The following is a 14804-nucleotide window of genomic DNA, read 5'->3' as shown; positions in this document are numbered from 1 at the left end:
TTGTAATTTGTTTTCTTTTTTAATTTAACACTTATGGATTTTTGTGATTTTAATTTGATTTTTTCGGGAATTTTAATCATTAATTTATGTATATTTCTATATCCACTGATATTTTTCCGATCTCTTTTTTATTTATTTTTTATTAAATTAATAATTTAAGTTTTTAGTTTAGAACGTATAGAAGTCCTTAATATGGCTATTTTCTGTTCTGCAATTCAACGTTCGCTAACGTGAACTCTCTTGTTTTTAATTAGTTCACGTTACCGCGAGTCCACTGTACTCTATTGCGCTGCTACAGAAGTTGTACCCTGGTAGTTGATTTGAATGAAGAAATAAAAAAATTGTCTAATTTTTACAATTTTAAAAAAGTTTTTCGATCCCACTGAGCGACGAGCCTACGCGTCCGCCGCCACTATCCCACAAAGCCTTAACGCACTGAGCTACAAACACACTTAATACGATTGTGATATGTTCACATTACGTCATCAAAGCATAATATTGTTACGAATTTGATAATTATAGATATAAGTTTATTTAAATTAGTTTCCGTTAATTTAAAATTTAAAATTGTAACGATAAAATTTCGCTATCACTTGTTGGAATCATCTATTCATTTTCTAGTATTTTCCTGAATTTCTTTTATGTTCTTTTGTTTGCTTACCGAAATGTTAGTTCTTACTCTCTCATAGAATAACAACCCCTTTGCTTTGTTATTTTGCTTTCTCATTTCATCTCATTGTCTATTGTCATTGTTGTTGTAGTAATGCGAGCATATATCTATGTGAGTGTGTATGTGTTTGGCAGCCACCAGACGAATTACTTAATGGTCGTAGATCCTTCTAGCATTGTCTAAGAATGTTCTGGCGTTGCCAGAATATTGTAGTGCTACCAGAATGTTCTCGTATTGCCACACCGTCATATATAAAAGCGCTCGCATGCTGCTTGCGGGTGAGTCTTAATTAAAGCGTCAAACGAATAACTTCAGTGTGAACGAATTGTAAAGTGTGAAGTCATAGTAAATAAATTGTAGATTGTCGTTATTTAAAAGAACTGTGTTTTAATTGTCGGGTAATTAAAAACGCCTAAATATAAAAACGTAACAATTGGTGTCGGAAGTGAAATAACGAAAAAAAATCTACAATGAAGTTTAATGAGCTTCGAGTGGAAGACTTAAAAAAGGAATTGAGCAAACTGGAGCTGCCGACAACAGGCAATAAGGCCCAGCTTCAAAAGCGTCTACTGGAAGAGTTTGAACGGCGTAATATGGACATTGCGACGCATGAGTTTGATTATAAGGAAGACATTGATGAATCAATACTCGTCAATACAAGCACTGTAGAAACTCCATCTGTGGCTTCGAGTGTTGTGGATTACACATCAATGCTCAATGCTTTGAGCAAAATGATGGAAGAAAATTCTAGAAAAATGGAAGAAAATTCTAGAAAAATGGAAGAAAATTCTAGAAAATTGCTGAAAGAAAATGCCCTACAAATGGAAGCAAATTCTAGAAAAATGGAAGAAAATTCTAGAAAATTGGAAGAAAAATTCGACGAAAATTCTAGAATGGTCAACGAAAAATTACAACAAATTTCTGAAGGCATGGAGAAACGTGTGGACCATATAGAAAATCAAATTGTGGAATTGGATAAGAAAGTTCTTTCCGTGGATGAGAAAATTATGGTTCATGATGAGAAGTTTCTGCACATCGAGAAAAAAATGTCAGAGCTGGAAATTAAAGGTGGTCCAGTGCGCGTCATCGAGGGCTCAAAAATCAAAACTCCTGTTTTCGATGGCTCAACGTCATTTGATGTCTTCAAATTCCAATTCGAAATGGTTGCTTCTAGAAATTTGTGGAATGACGATGATAAAGCAATTGAACTTCTATTGGCATTAAAGGGCAATGCTGCTGATGTGATACAAAGCATTCCCGCTGCTTCTAGAAATAACTATAATGAAGTAATAGCGGCGCTTCAACGCAAGTATGGTGGAGAGCACAAGCAAGACATCTTTAGAATGGAATTAAGAGGTAGAGTCCAGAAATCAAACGAGACCCTACAAGACTTCGCAACAGAAGTTGAGCGGCTAGTGCTTTTGGTATACCCTGGAGAGAATCATCCTCTTATAGATCGTATCAAGATTGAGACTTTTGTGAATGGCATTCGAGATCCTGAGATAAAATGTGCAACATATGCCGCACAAAAAGCTACATTCACAGAAACAGTAACATTTGCACTTGTACAAGAGACTGCGAGATTGCTGGCACGGCCTCAAATTCACAAAGTACGCAGAGTAGAGACCGAGTGTGAAGAATCGAAATCGGTCATTGAATTGGTAAAAGAGGCTCTAAAGCAGATAATGCAAGAAATGAAGCAGCAAGCAAATAAATCTAGAATGAAATGCTATAACTGTGATAAGGCTGGACATCTTTCCCGGGAATGTAAAGCGTGGCGTAAAACGTCGGGGTCAATCTCGCCATCTCCATTAAACAATAATCAGAAGAAGGCGACCACAAAGCCAAGCGACTCAAATTCAAATTTTGCGGATAATAGAAAAGGTGGCAAACAAGTTATTGATCAAGCCTTGACACGACGGCATTGCAATGTAGAAAACAGACGCTACTCGAAGGCTGAACCAAAGGAGACAGTTGTAAATGTCAGGCAGTTACACATCGAATCTGGCACAGACTGGTCAACAGAGCAACGTAAAGATCCCATTCTGAGAAAAATTATTTCGGCAAAACAAGAAAATAAGAAACCCAGCAAGAAAGACATCGCAGCCGAAAGTCCACTTATGAAAGCATACTGGGCTCAATGGGATAGTTTAGTTCTAGTCAATGGATCCCTGCAACGTAAATGGGAAAGCGAAGATGGCAAGAGCAGCCGAAATTTGATCATCGTTCCAGATTCCAAAATAAGAGATGTTTTGGCGGAGTTCCATAATGGTCCCAGTGGAGGTCATCTGGGAATAACCAAAACCGCCGAGAAAGTGAAGCAACGATTCTACTGGGTTGGATGCCAGAAATCAATTGCTGAATGGGTAGCCAATTGCGAGAAGTGCATGAAGGCGAAAGGTCCAACAAGGAAAAGTCGAGGTCCTATGCAAGAATATAGACCAGGAGCCCCGTTTGAAAGAATAGAAATGGACGTGGCAGGCCCTTTCCCAGTAAGTGATTCTGGAAACCGTTATGTCCTTGTGGTCATGGATTACTTCAGCAAATGGCCGGAGGTGTATGCAATTCCAAACCAAGAAGCAAAAACGATTGTGGATGTTGTCAACAAAAACTGGATATGTCGCTACGGTGTGCCGTCCGAGATTCACTCAGACCAGGGAAGAAATTTTGAATCGGCCATATTCAAAGAGATGTGTGAATCCCTTGGTATCAAGAAAACGAGGACTACACCATTACATCCACAATCCGATGGCATGGTAGAAAGGTTTAATCGCACTCTGGAGGAACATCTTCGAAAAGTAGTGGACAACGGCCAGAGGGACTGGGACGAGCATATACCAAAGTTTTTGCTGTCGTATAGATCTGCCATTCATGATTCCACCTCTCGAACACCTGCCAATGTTCTATTCGGAACTGAGTTGAAGTTGCCTGGTGATCTGATATTCGGTGCTAAACCTAATGAGCTCGCCATGGAAGAAAACAGAAACGACATCCCAAACACTTTCGGTGAAGTTCACGAATCAGTGCGCAACAAAATAAAAATGGTCAGCAACAGAATGAAGGCGAGATACGATCGTGCTGTAAATACTGAAGGCTTCCAAGAAGAAGAATTGGTTCTGCTATTTAACCCGCAACGAAAGAAAGGATTGTGTCCTAAACTGCAAACACAGTGGGAAGGCCCATACAAAGTCATCAAGAAGATCAATGATGTTGTATACCGGATTCAGAAGGACGACAGCCCTAGATCAAAGATGAAAGTTGTACATCTGGAACGATTGGCTCCTTACGGAACAGGTTCTGTGCCTGTTCGGGACGAACAGGCTTAAGCGGGAGGCAGTGTTACGAATTTGATAATTATAGATATAAGTTTATTTAAATTAGTTTCCGTTAATTTAAAATTTAAAATTGTAACGATAAAATTTCGCTATCACTTGTTGGAATCATCTATTCATTTTCTAGTATTTTCCTGAATTTCTTTTATGTTCTTTTGTTTGCTTACCGAAATGTTAGTTCTTACTCTCTCATAGAATAACAACCCCTTTGCTTTGTTATTTTGCTTTCTCATTTCATCTCATTGTCTATTGTCATTGTTGTTGTAGTAATGCGAGCATATATCTATGTGAGTGTGTATGTGTTTGGCAGCCACCAGACGAATTACTTAATGGTCGTAGATCCTTCTAGCATTGTCTAAGAATGTTCTGGCGTTGCCAGAATATTGTAGTGCTACCAGAATGTTCTCGTATTGCCACACCGTCATATATAAAAGCGCTCGCATGCTGCTTGCGGGTGAGTCTTAATTAAAGCGTCAAACGAATAACTTCAGTGTGAACGAATTGTAAAGTGTGAAGTCATAGTAAATAAATTGTAGATTGTCGTTATTTAAAAGAACTGTGTTTTAATTGTCGGGTAATTAAAAACGCCTAAATATAAAAACGTAACAATATTCTAACTATTTCTTGAATAGTTTTTAATTATTATGAACAAATAAGTGAGTGAAGTAGAAAGTCGGGCGGGTCGATTCGCATTATCTTACCCTAAACCATCCCGACCCAATTAGTAAATTTAAGAATGTATTATTAGTATTATTAAAATAAATTTGGGATATAAACTTAACATTCGATGCTATTTTGGAGGTTTGGTTGGTACTGCAGAAGGTTAGATCTATTAATAAATGAGGAAATATACGGTTATTAGGGCCAAATTCTGCAAAACCGGCCGACAATTTTTGTTTGGGAGCTATATTTAAATCTAAACTAATTGCGATGACATTTTGCAGGTTTAGTTGATACCACAAACGATTGCGGGAGCTATTTGTAAATCTGAACCAATTTCAATGAAATTGAAAATTAAAATTGAATTAAACAACAGAAACGGAATTCTACAAACAACAAATACATGGGCGAACGGACTCAAAGGTCAGATCGACTCAGGAGGATATTCTGAGTCGATCGGTATATATTTTCAATATCTCTGGTAGGACAGATCAAAGTTATTATACCCTGACCACAATGTGCTTCAAGGTATATATAGTCTGTAAAATTTCATCGAAATCGGTTCAGATTTAGATATAGCTCGATCGCTATCGATATCGCCCAATTTTCCGAAATTTGGCCATAAAGCCCTGATTTTTAAACCGATTTTACTCAAACTTGGCGTAATATAATCTTTTATAACACTAGTAATATGTGCACAAAATCATCGAGATCGGCTCAGATTAACTTTAGCTCCCATATATATGTATCGCCCGACTTCCCTAAGTTTGACCATAAAACTCTTATTCATCAACCGATCGTACTAAAATTTAGCACAAGGTAACCTTCTGTGGTATCAACCAAACCTGAATAATATTATCCAAATCGGTTCAGATTTAGATATAGCTCCAGCGTTGCCAGTATTGTTTCATTAAAAACCGCTAGATTTGCCCGAAAAAATAGCTAAAAAAGCTGAAATTGAAAATTAAATTAAACAACAGAACCAAGAAAACACCCTGTGCGGAATTTCATTAAAATTGGTTAAAAATTGGAAACGGAATTCTACAAATAACAAATACATGGGCGAACGGACTCAAAGGTCAGATCGACTCAGGAGGATATTCTAAGTCGATTGGTATATATTTTCAATATCTCTGGTAGGACAGATCAAAGTTATTATACCCTTACCACAATGTGCTTCAAGGTATAAAAATTACAGAACGCAGGTTCAATTCTTGGCGAAATTTATAGTCTGTAAAATTTCATCGAAATCGCTTCAGATTTAGATATAGCTCGATCGCAGTTGATATCGCCCAATTTTCCGAAATTTGGCCAAAAAGCCCTGATTTATAAACCGATTTGACTCAAACTTGGCGTACTATAATCTTTTATAACACTAGTAATATGTGCACAAAATCAACGAGATCGGCTCAGATTAACTATAGCTCCCATATATATGTATCGCCCGATTTCCCTAAATTTGACCATAAAACTCTTATTTATCAACCGATCGTACTAAAATTTGTGGTATCGACCAAACCTGAATAATATTATCCAAATCGGTTCAGATTTAGATATAGCTCCAGCGTTGCCAGAATTGTTTCATCAAAAACCGCTAGATTTGCCCGAAAAAATAGCTAAAAAATGTTTAAAAATGGTAGAAAAAAGCTAAATTTTGTTGTATCAAAACTCACATTTTTTATTGAAATTTAAAAAACTTAACGGCTTTATTTCGCTTAAAATTATTTTAATTGTACACTCAAAAAAAGTTTACTTGGATCCAAAGATTTTGGCTTTCCCTTAAGTATTTTGGTATTGACTCCGAGCCAAAGATGCGGCTTCTTTAAAATAAAGACCATTTTGACGGACCATCCTGACTTTAAATCTAGGATCAATAAAATTAAAATTGGATACAGACCTCATTCATCGAATTCTTATCCTCTTTTTGCGATATATTAATAAAGGTATTTATAAACAAACAAATTCCAATTTCAAAATCCAAATTATGTCAGGTACTTCAAAGTTTTCTTAATGCTAAAAAACTTTAAACCAAAGACACCAATCCTTAAAATAAGTGTTAGCCTATATTTAAAGCGATTTTATATTCAATTTAAAAATTCAATATCTCAGTTGAGTTAAAGACGATTTCTTTAAATTAAAAATGTTTCTCTTTATTTTAAGGAAAATTTGCCTTACTTGAAAGACCTACAACTTCAGCAGAGAGACGCAAATTTTCAAGATTTGTGTCCTAAATTTAATGAAAAAAAATTTTGAAGCAAGGATTGTAAACTTTCATTTAATTAAAATGTCATTATTTCAAAAAATTTTGTCCTTATGTTAACATTTGGTAAATTTCGATTCCTAAAATTTATGTTGCATAATCTTCCATATTAAGTCAATATTTTTTTCAGTGTATTCATTTTAATTCTATTGTATTCATTTTAATTCTACTTCTGTGAGACTATAACAATATCTAAGCCATATGAGCTCTGTTTGCGTACTCGATACATTTTGATTACTATCACAAATTTTTACTGGAAGTCCGCCGTTTACATTTCCCAGTAAAAACTTGCAATTATCAAATAACAAATCCAATGTGCGATTTATTGCACAATTTCACATAGAAGTGCATTAGAAAATATCAATATATTTCGTTTAAATTGGTTTAAAACCGCTGAATTAATGATAAATTCGTGAACGTATACACTTCTTCTAATTTTACCCAAGAGAATAAAACCCATTCTTACTGTCTTGCAAGTTTATACTGAATAACTTTTATTGGAAGTACCTATTGTTGTCCAATTTTCGTAAATGTCAATCCACTCCATTAATAAATAACAGATTTGTTTTTATCGCGCGTTTAAAAATGTTTTGATCTTATGAATACGATTTTATTTATTGTAGTTTTTGATGTTATAAAAATAATACCACACTGAAAAAAATATTGTCGTGAGGCCAAAGATTTCATGTCTTTAAAATACAAATGCAAATTTTGCTTAGCGAAGAAGACGCATTTCTCTAATATAAAGTTTTTTGCATTGTCCAAAAGTCGATAAACTTTTTAATGAAGTCGTGTTGTCCTGATAATTAAGTGATTTGACTTAAAACTGGGTATCATAACATGAAAGAAAAATTTTTTGGGCTAAGGTCAACTTGACTTTAATAATTCAGAAAAATTCTTTAAATTTAATGAAATTGTCTTTAAATTTGGTGTCGTTTTGCATCTTGACTACAAAGCAAACACTCGTTCAAAAATAGGACATGTTTTTCAACACTTTATTTTAAAGACGTTTTTTACTTGAAACATAGCATAATTACTACTGGAAGTCGAGTTTGAATTTGGAAAATAAAGTTGTCGTTAACTTGTTTTTAAAAGACGTTAATAGCATATGAAGAAAGAAAGCTGAAAAAACGAACAATTAAAATTTGCCTCCTAGATTCAAGTACACAAAACCCAGATTTAAAGGAGAATTGTGTCTTAAAATTATCCTTACTTGAATTCTCCGCTTCTTTGGCTCGGAATCAATACCAAAATTTTTAAAGTAAAGACAAAATCTTTGGAACCGGGCATGCTTTTTTTTCAGTGCAGATTCAAAATTTTATTTCCTTAATAACTTATTATATACACTGAAAAAAAGTATGTCCGGTTCCAAAGAGGGTCGTGGGCTAAAATCCATTTTCGACCAAACAGCTGTGGATATCCTCACCTCAGCTTCTCTACACTAACAGAAAAAATCGCGTTTCACAATCGTGAACGGACGTTGTCAAAATGAAACGGAAACGTCCACAAAAAATCAAAACGGAATGTCCACGGGCGTTCACGATTACATGAACGGCAATCGTTTTTCTTTGGCCATTAAAAGGCTTAAAATAATCTTTAGACGTTACTGTCGCAGCTGCGCCGTTGGTGCAATGTGCTGAGGCGACTGTTAATGCGTATCGTGTAGGCAACACAGGTTCGAGTCACGGTAGCGGAAATCTTTTTTTTTAATTTTGTTTACAAATTCGTAACCATTACGTTTTCAGATCATGAACGCTGGTTGTTGTTTTGACAACGTATGGTGTCATTTTTACGTTGTCAGATTGACCCCATCTGTTCTCAGTTTGACAACACAAGTGTGTTGATTCACTTTCATGAACGGATCGTTTCGAAATGACCACGCCGTTCATGACTTTTTCTGTGGGTATAAGTGGTTTCACTGCAATGTGGAACACCATTCGCACTCGGCTATTATCATTGAGCTTAACATAGAATCTGGCAGCACTCAGTGATAAGAGGGAAGTTCTAAGTTAGTCTAATGAGCTGATATCTGTATCGACCTAACCTAACTCTGTAGGTGTAAAACCAAGTATACCTCCTAATACTATACTTGGTTCAGATTGTGATGAAATTACAATAAACAAGTACTCCTTAATTTTCATAATGTTACCCCACAAATGCTTATGTTTACTAATTCAGTAGGTGTGGTTTAGAGTATGATATAGTCGGCCCCGCTCGACTTTCTACTTTACTCACTTGTTATTTTATTATTTTCGGTATTTATCTTTGTATAACTATGTTTTTTTTCATTTAAAGTCTACAAAAAAATATAATGCACGCAATTTTCAAAACGTTCCAAAAATAACATCCATTGAAGTAATAAAATTAAACGGCGGTGGAAAAATAAATATTATAATTAATCAAAACTATATTATTTTTTAAAGAACCTTAAGCCGAAATAAGAAGTAAATAAACAAAACTAAACAAAACTATATAATTTTATTCTGCTTTTACTTATTCATTTATGATTTTAGCTAAGCTAAGCTCGAACTTAGAAACTCAGAAAATCCCGCATTTGGTTTTCTTATATGCGTTTTTTTTCTTATAGCCAATTATTGCATATAAGAAAAAAAAGTTTCTTATATTCACATTAGGGCAGTCACCTGAGGAATTTTATTTTGAAACCAAATTGAGTTACAAAAACATTTATGGTACACCTTGAGTAAGAATTTATTATACTAAATAGCGATAGGATAGCGTAAAATGCATTTTATTTTATTAATTTTGCCATAATATTGTTGTGTTTCTTTTCTTCACAATATTGAGTTGGACTAAGTGTTTCTTAAGTATGATAGCAATTTAAAAAGCACTTTAATTTACTGTTATCTTCTTTTGTTTTTGTTAATAAAATTTAATTAAACTAAATTGGTTTAATGTACAGCAAGATTGTTATTACTTCAAATATAATCCCGGGATATTTAGGAATCGATCCCGAATGACATGCCTAATATAAATTATATTCACATATACATTTATAAAAGAAATACAATTTTGACAAAACTTTCTATAGTTATAAAATTTTGATAATTTTGAAATAAAATATTGACAAAATTTCTTATAGAAATAAAACATGGACAAAATTTCATTTAGAAATAAAACTTGGAAAAAAAAATTTATAGAAATAAAATGTTGTCAAAATTTTCTATATAAATAACATTTTGACAACATTTTCTGTAGAAATAAAATTTTGACAATGTTTTCTATAGAAATAAAATTTTTACAAAATTTTCTATAGTAATAAAATTTTGAAAAAAATTTGTATAGAAATAAAGTTTTGGTAGATTATTTTTAGCGATATGGACCAATTTTTGTGTGATTCACCATCGGCTATATATATATCTAAAGACCGATAAGGACCAATTTTTACATGGCTGTTAGCGGCCATATACTAACACAATGTACCAAATTTCAAACGAATTGTGCTCCTCCAAGAGGTTCCCGAAGTCAAATCTGGGGATCGATTTATATGGGGGCTATATGTAACCATGGACCGGTTCTATTTTGATCCTTCAAGAGGTTCTGGAGGTCCAATCTGAGGATCGGTTTGTATGGGGGCTTTATATAAGTTTAGACCGATATGAACCAATTTTTGCATGGTTGTTACAGACCATATACTAACTCAATGTACAAATTTTCAAACGAATCTGATGAATTTTGCTCCTCCTAGAGGCTCCGGAGGTCAAATCTGGGGATCGGTTTATATGGGGGCTATACGCCGTTCGGACTCGGCTATAAAAAGGAGGTCCCTTGTCATTGAGCTTAACATGGAATCGGGCAGCACTCAGTGATAAGAGAGAAGTTCACCACTGTGGTATCAAAATGGACTGAATAGTCTAAGTGAGCCTGATACATTGGGCTGCCACATAATCTAACCTAACTGATATGAACCAATTTTTGCATGGTTTTTAGAGACCATACTAAGACCACACTAAGTACCTAATTCCAAACGGATCGGATGATGTTTGCTCCTCCTATAGGCTCCGGAGGTCAAATCTGGGGATCGGTTTATATGAGGCTATATAGTGGCCCGATAGGGCCATTTTCAATACCATGCGACCTACATCAATAACAACTATTTGTGCCAAGTTTCAAGACGATAGCTTGTTTCGTTCGAAAGTTAGCGTGATTTCAACAGAAGGATGGACATGCTTAGATCGACTCAGAATTTTACCACAACTCAGAATATATATACTTTATGGGGTTTTAGAGCAATATTTTGATGTGTTACAAACGGAATGACAAAGTTAATATACTCGTATCCTATGGTGGAGGGTATAAAAATGGGGAAATAAATTTCTTTTTTGTAAATTCTTCACAGTAATCATGTTATGCACACTACTTTACATGTTTTAATTTTTACAATAAATTTAAATTACGAAACAATCTCTCATTTATCGAACATTGTTTTCTCCGCCATGACTTGAACCCTAGTATTCCATAATACACGTATCAACATTCGCCTTAACAAACTGCACCATCTACTGAGTTAACACAGCAGCGTCTAACGATTAAAATAATCGTAATGTTATGATACATCCAGTATTAAATTTTGCCGCCATCTGAAAATACAATTAATTTGTTATGAAGCACCCTGTATTCTATATTTTAATGAAAGAATGCCACATGTACGCAACAGTAGTTTAGTATTACCAGTGCAGTGAACTCAGGCAAACTACATAATTGTCAATGTGGTAACACTGTCATGCACATTCAAATGTAAATGTGGAATTTTTCTCTGTTTTATTTCGTAATTTTCTCAATAATCCTTGTGTGAAATGCAAAAATGTTAACATACAAGTGAAGAGCTTGTAAAAATGTACCTAAAAACAACAATTGGTATTAAAAAGTCAAAATGGCCCAAAATGCTAAATGTCGCCAAAGTATGCGGTACATATACGAAAATTATGGAACCTGGTGCCAAAGTATGCAAATGTCGCCGAAGTATACATTAAATGTAAAAAATGGCGTCAAAGTATGCGCACCACATACATATATATATATATATATATATATATATATATATATATATATATATATATATATATATATATATATATATATATATATATATATTTTTTTGTTTTTAATTTGGCTTATAGCCAATCCTTATTTATCAACCGATGGTACTCACAGTTGGCTAAATGTAATCTTCTATCGCACTAGGTTAGGTTAGGTGGCAGCCCGATGTATCAGGCTCACTTAGACTATTCAGTCCATTGTGATACCACATTGGTGAACTTCTCTCTTATCACTGAGTGCTGCCCGATTCCAATGTAAGCTCAATGACAAGGGACCTCCTTTTTATAGCCGAGTCCGAACGGCGTTCCACATTGCAGTGAAACCACTTAGAGAAGCTTTGAAACCCTCATAAATTTCACCAGCATTACTGAGGTGGGATAATCCACCGCTGAAAAACTTTTTGGTGTTTGGTCGAAGCAGGAATCGAACCCACGATCTTGTGTGTGCAAGGCGGGCATGCTAACCATTGCACCACGGTGGCTCCCGCACTAACTATATGTGCAAATTTCATCGAAATCGGTTCAGATTGAGATATAGCTCCCATATATATGTACCGCCCTATTTTTCTAAATTTGGCTATAAAACCCTTATTTATCAACCGATGGTACTCAAAATTGGCTAAATGTAATCTTCTATCGCACTAACTATATGTGCAAAATTTTATCGAAATCGGTTCAGATTTTCCCCAATTTGGCCATAGGACCCTAATTTATTAACTGACCTTACTCAAAGTTGGCTAGATCCAGTCCTCTATTGTACTAACTGTATGTGCAAAGTTTCACAGAAATCGGTTCAAATGTAGATATAGCTCCCTGTACAAATCAAGAGAAGTTTCTTTGAGTGGACTGTAATTTATTTGTTAGCTCTCAGAATTGTAAAAAGGTTTGCATGGAAAGAAAAAGAGAAGATAGCAAAAGGCAAGTTTAAGTTTCAGTGAACAAAATGGGATTTTATTAAGGATGGCGGCAGCTTATCAAGATCAAAGTTAGAGCACAAGTGAAGTTAACAAACGAAGCGTTAGATCGACATTATGTTTTAGTACATACAACAATAATATATGAATTCATTTTAAAAAGGGACAAATTCTTAAGATATAACAGGTTGGCTGATAAGTCCCCGGTCTAAGAAAGAAAAACACATTTTTTTTGTCAAAATTCGTTTTTATTATTCAACATAGTTCCCTTCAAGAGCGATACAATGATTATAACGACCTTCCAATTTTTTGATACCATTTTGGTAGTACTCCTTCGGTTTTGCCTCAAAATAGGCCTCAGTTTCGGCGATCACCTCTTCCTTGCATTCAAATTTTTTCCCTGCGAGCATCCTTTTGAGGTCTGAGAACAAGAAAAAGTCGCGGGGCCGGATCTGGAGAATACGGTGGACGAGGAAGCAATTCGTAGCCCAATTCATGAATTTTTGCCATCGTTCTCAATGACTTGTGGCACGGTGCGTTGTCTTGGTGGAACAACACTTTATTCTTCTTCATATGGGGCCGTTTTGCCGCGATTTCGAACTTCAAACGCTCCAATAACGCCATATAATAATCACTGTTGATGGTTTTTTCCTTCTCAAGTTAATCGATAAAAATTATTCCATGCGCATCCCAAAAAAACAGAGGCCATTACTTTGCCAGGGGACTTTTGAGTCTTTCCACACTTCGGACGATTCAACGGTCGCTGTCCACTCAGCCGACTGTCGATTGGACTCAGGAGTGTAGTGATGGAGCCATGTTTCATCCATTGTCACATATCGACGGAAAAACTCGGGAGTATTACGAGTTAACAGCTGCAAGCACTGCTCAGAATCATCAACACTTTGTTGTTTTTGGTCAAATGTGAGCTCGCACGGAACCCATTTTGCACAGAGCTTCCGCATATACAAATATTGATGAATGATAAGATCAAGACGTTCCTTTGATATCTTTAAGGCCTCTGCTATCTCGATCAACTTCATTTTACGGTCATTCAAAATCATTTTGTGGATTTTTTTGATGTTTTCGTCGGTAACCACCTCTTTCGGGCGTCCACTGCGTTCACCGTCCTCCATGCTCATTTCACCACGCTTGAATTTTGCATACCAATCAATTATTGTTGACTTCAATGGGGCAGAGTCCGGAAACTCATTATCAAGCCAAGTTTTTGCTTCCATCGTATTTTTTCCCTTCAGAAAACAGTATTTTATCAAAACACGAAATTCCTTTTTTTTCCATTTTTTCACAATAACCAAAGTTGCTTCACAAAAGACGCTCTATCTCACAAACTAATTGACTTACGGACGTCAAATATTGACACGAATCATGTGAAGGTTGGTACTATATAAAAATAATATGCATTTAATACTAGCGACGCCATCTATGTGTCAGACCGGGGACTTATCAGCCAACCTGTTATATATAGTACCCAACACATTTGACGGATTTGATATAGTATCGAAAATGTGGATTTACAAAGTGGTGCAGGGTATAATATAGTCGGCCCCTCCCGACTTTAGACTTTCCTTACTTGTTTTTGATAACTTACTACAAAGTAATTCGAAGAGAATCACAGCAAATGCAAACAATATGCCAATAAACCAAAATAACATAGCATATTGCAAATAAGCCGTTGATATGGACCGATTTTCTTCTGAGTCCCTGAAGAAGTGAAGTGTAGAACTCACAACACCGTCCCATTTACTATCAGTAATAAGCTTCTTAAAAATGCCACTGTCCATCAAATAGGATAAATAACGATTGAAAAATTCAATAAATGGTGAACGATGTGGTATTGGTATGGCCAATGGGATTCGATGTAATGGTTCCGAAATATATTTAGCTAAGGGTCTC

The sequence above is a fragment of the Haematobia irritans genome, chromosome 4 (genome assembly GCF_050003625.1).
Source record: "Haematobia irritans isolate KBUSLIRL chromosome 4, ASM5000362v1, whole genome shotgun sequence".
Classification (NCBI taxonomy): Eukaryota; Metazoa; Arthropoda; class Insecta; order Diptera; family Muscidae; genus Haematobia; species Haematobia irritans.
The sequence above is the reverse complement of the archived record's forward strand: the minus strand, read 5'-3'. Positions refer to the sequence as shown.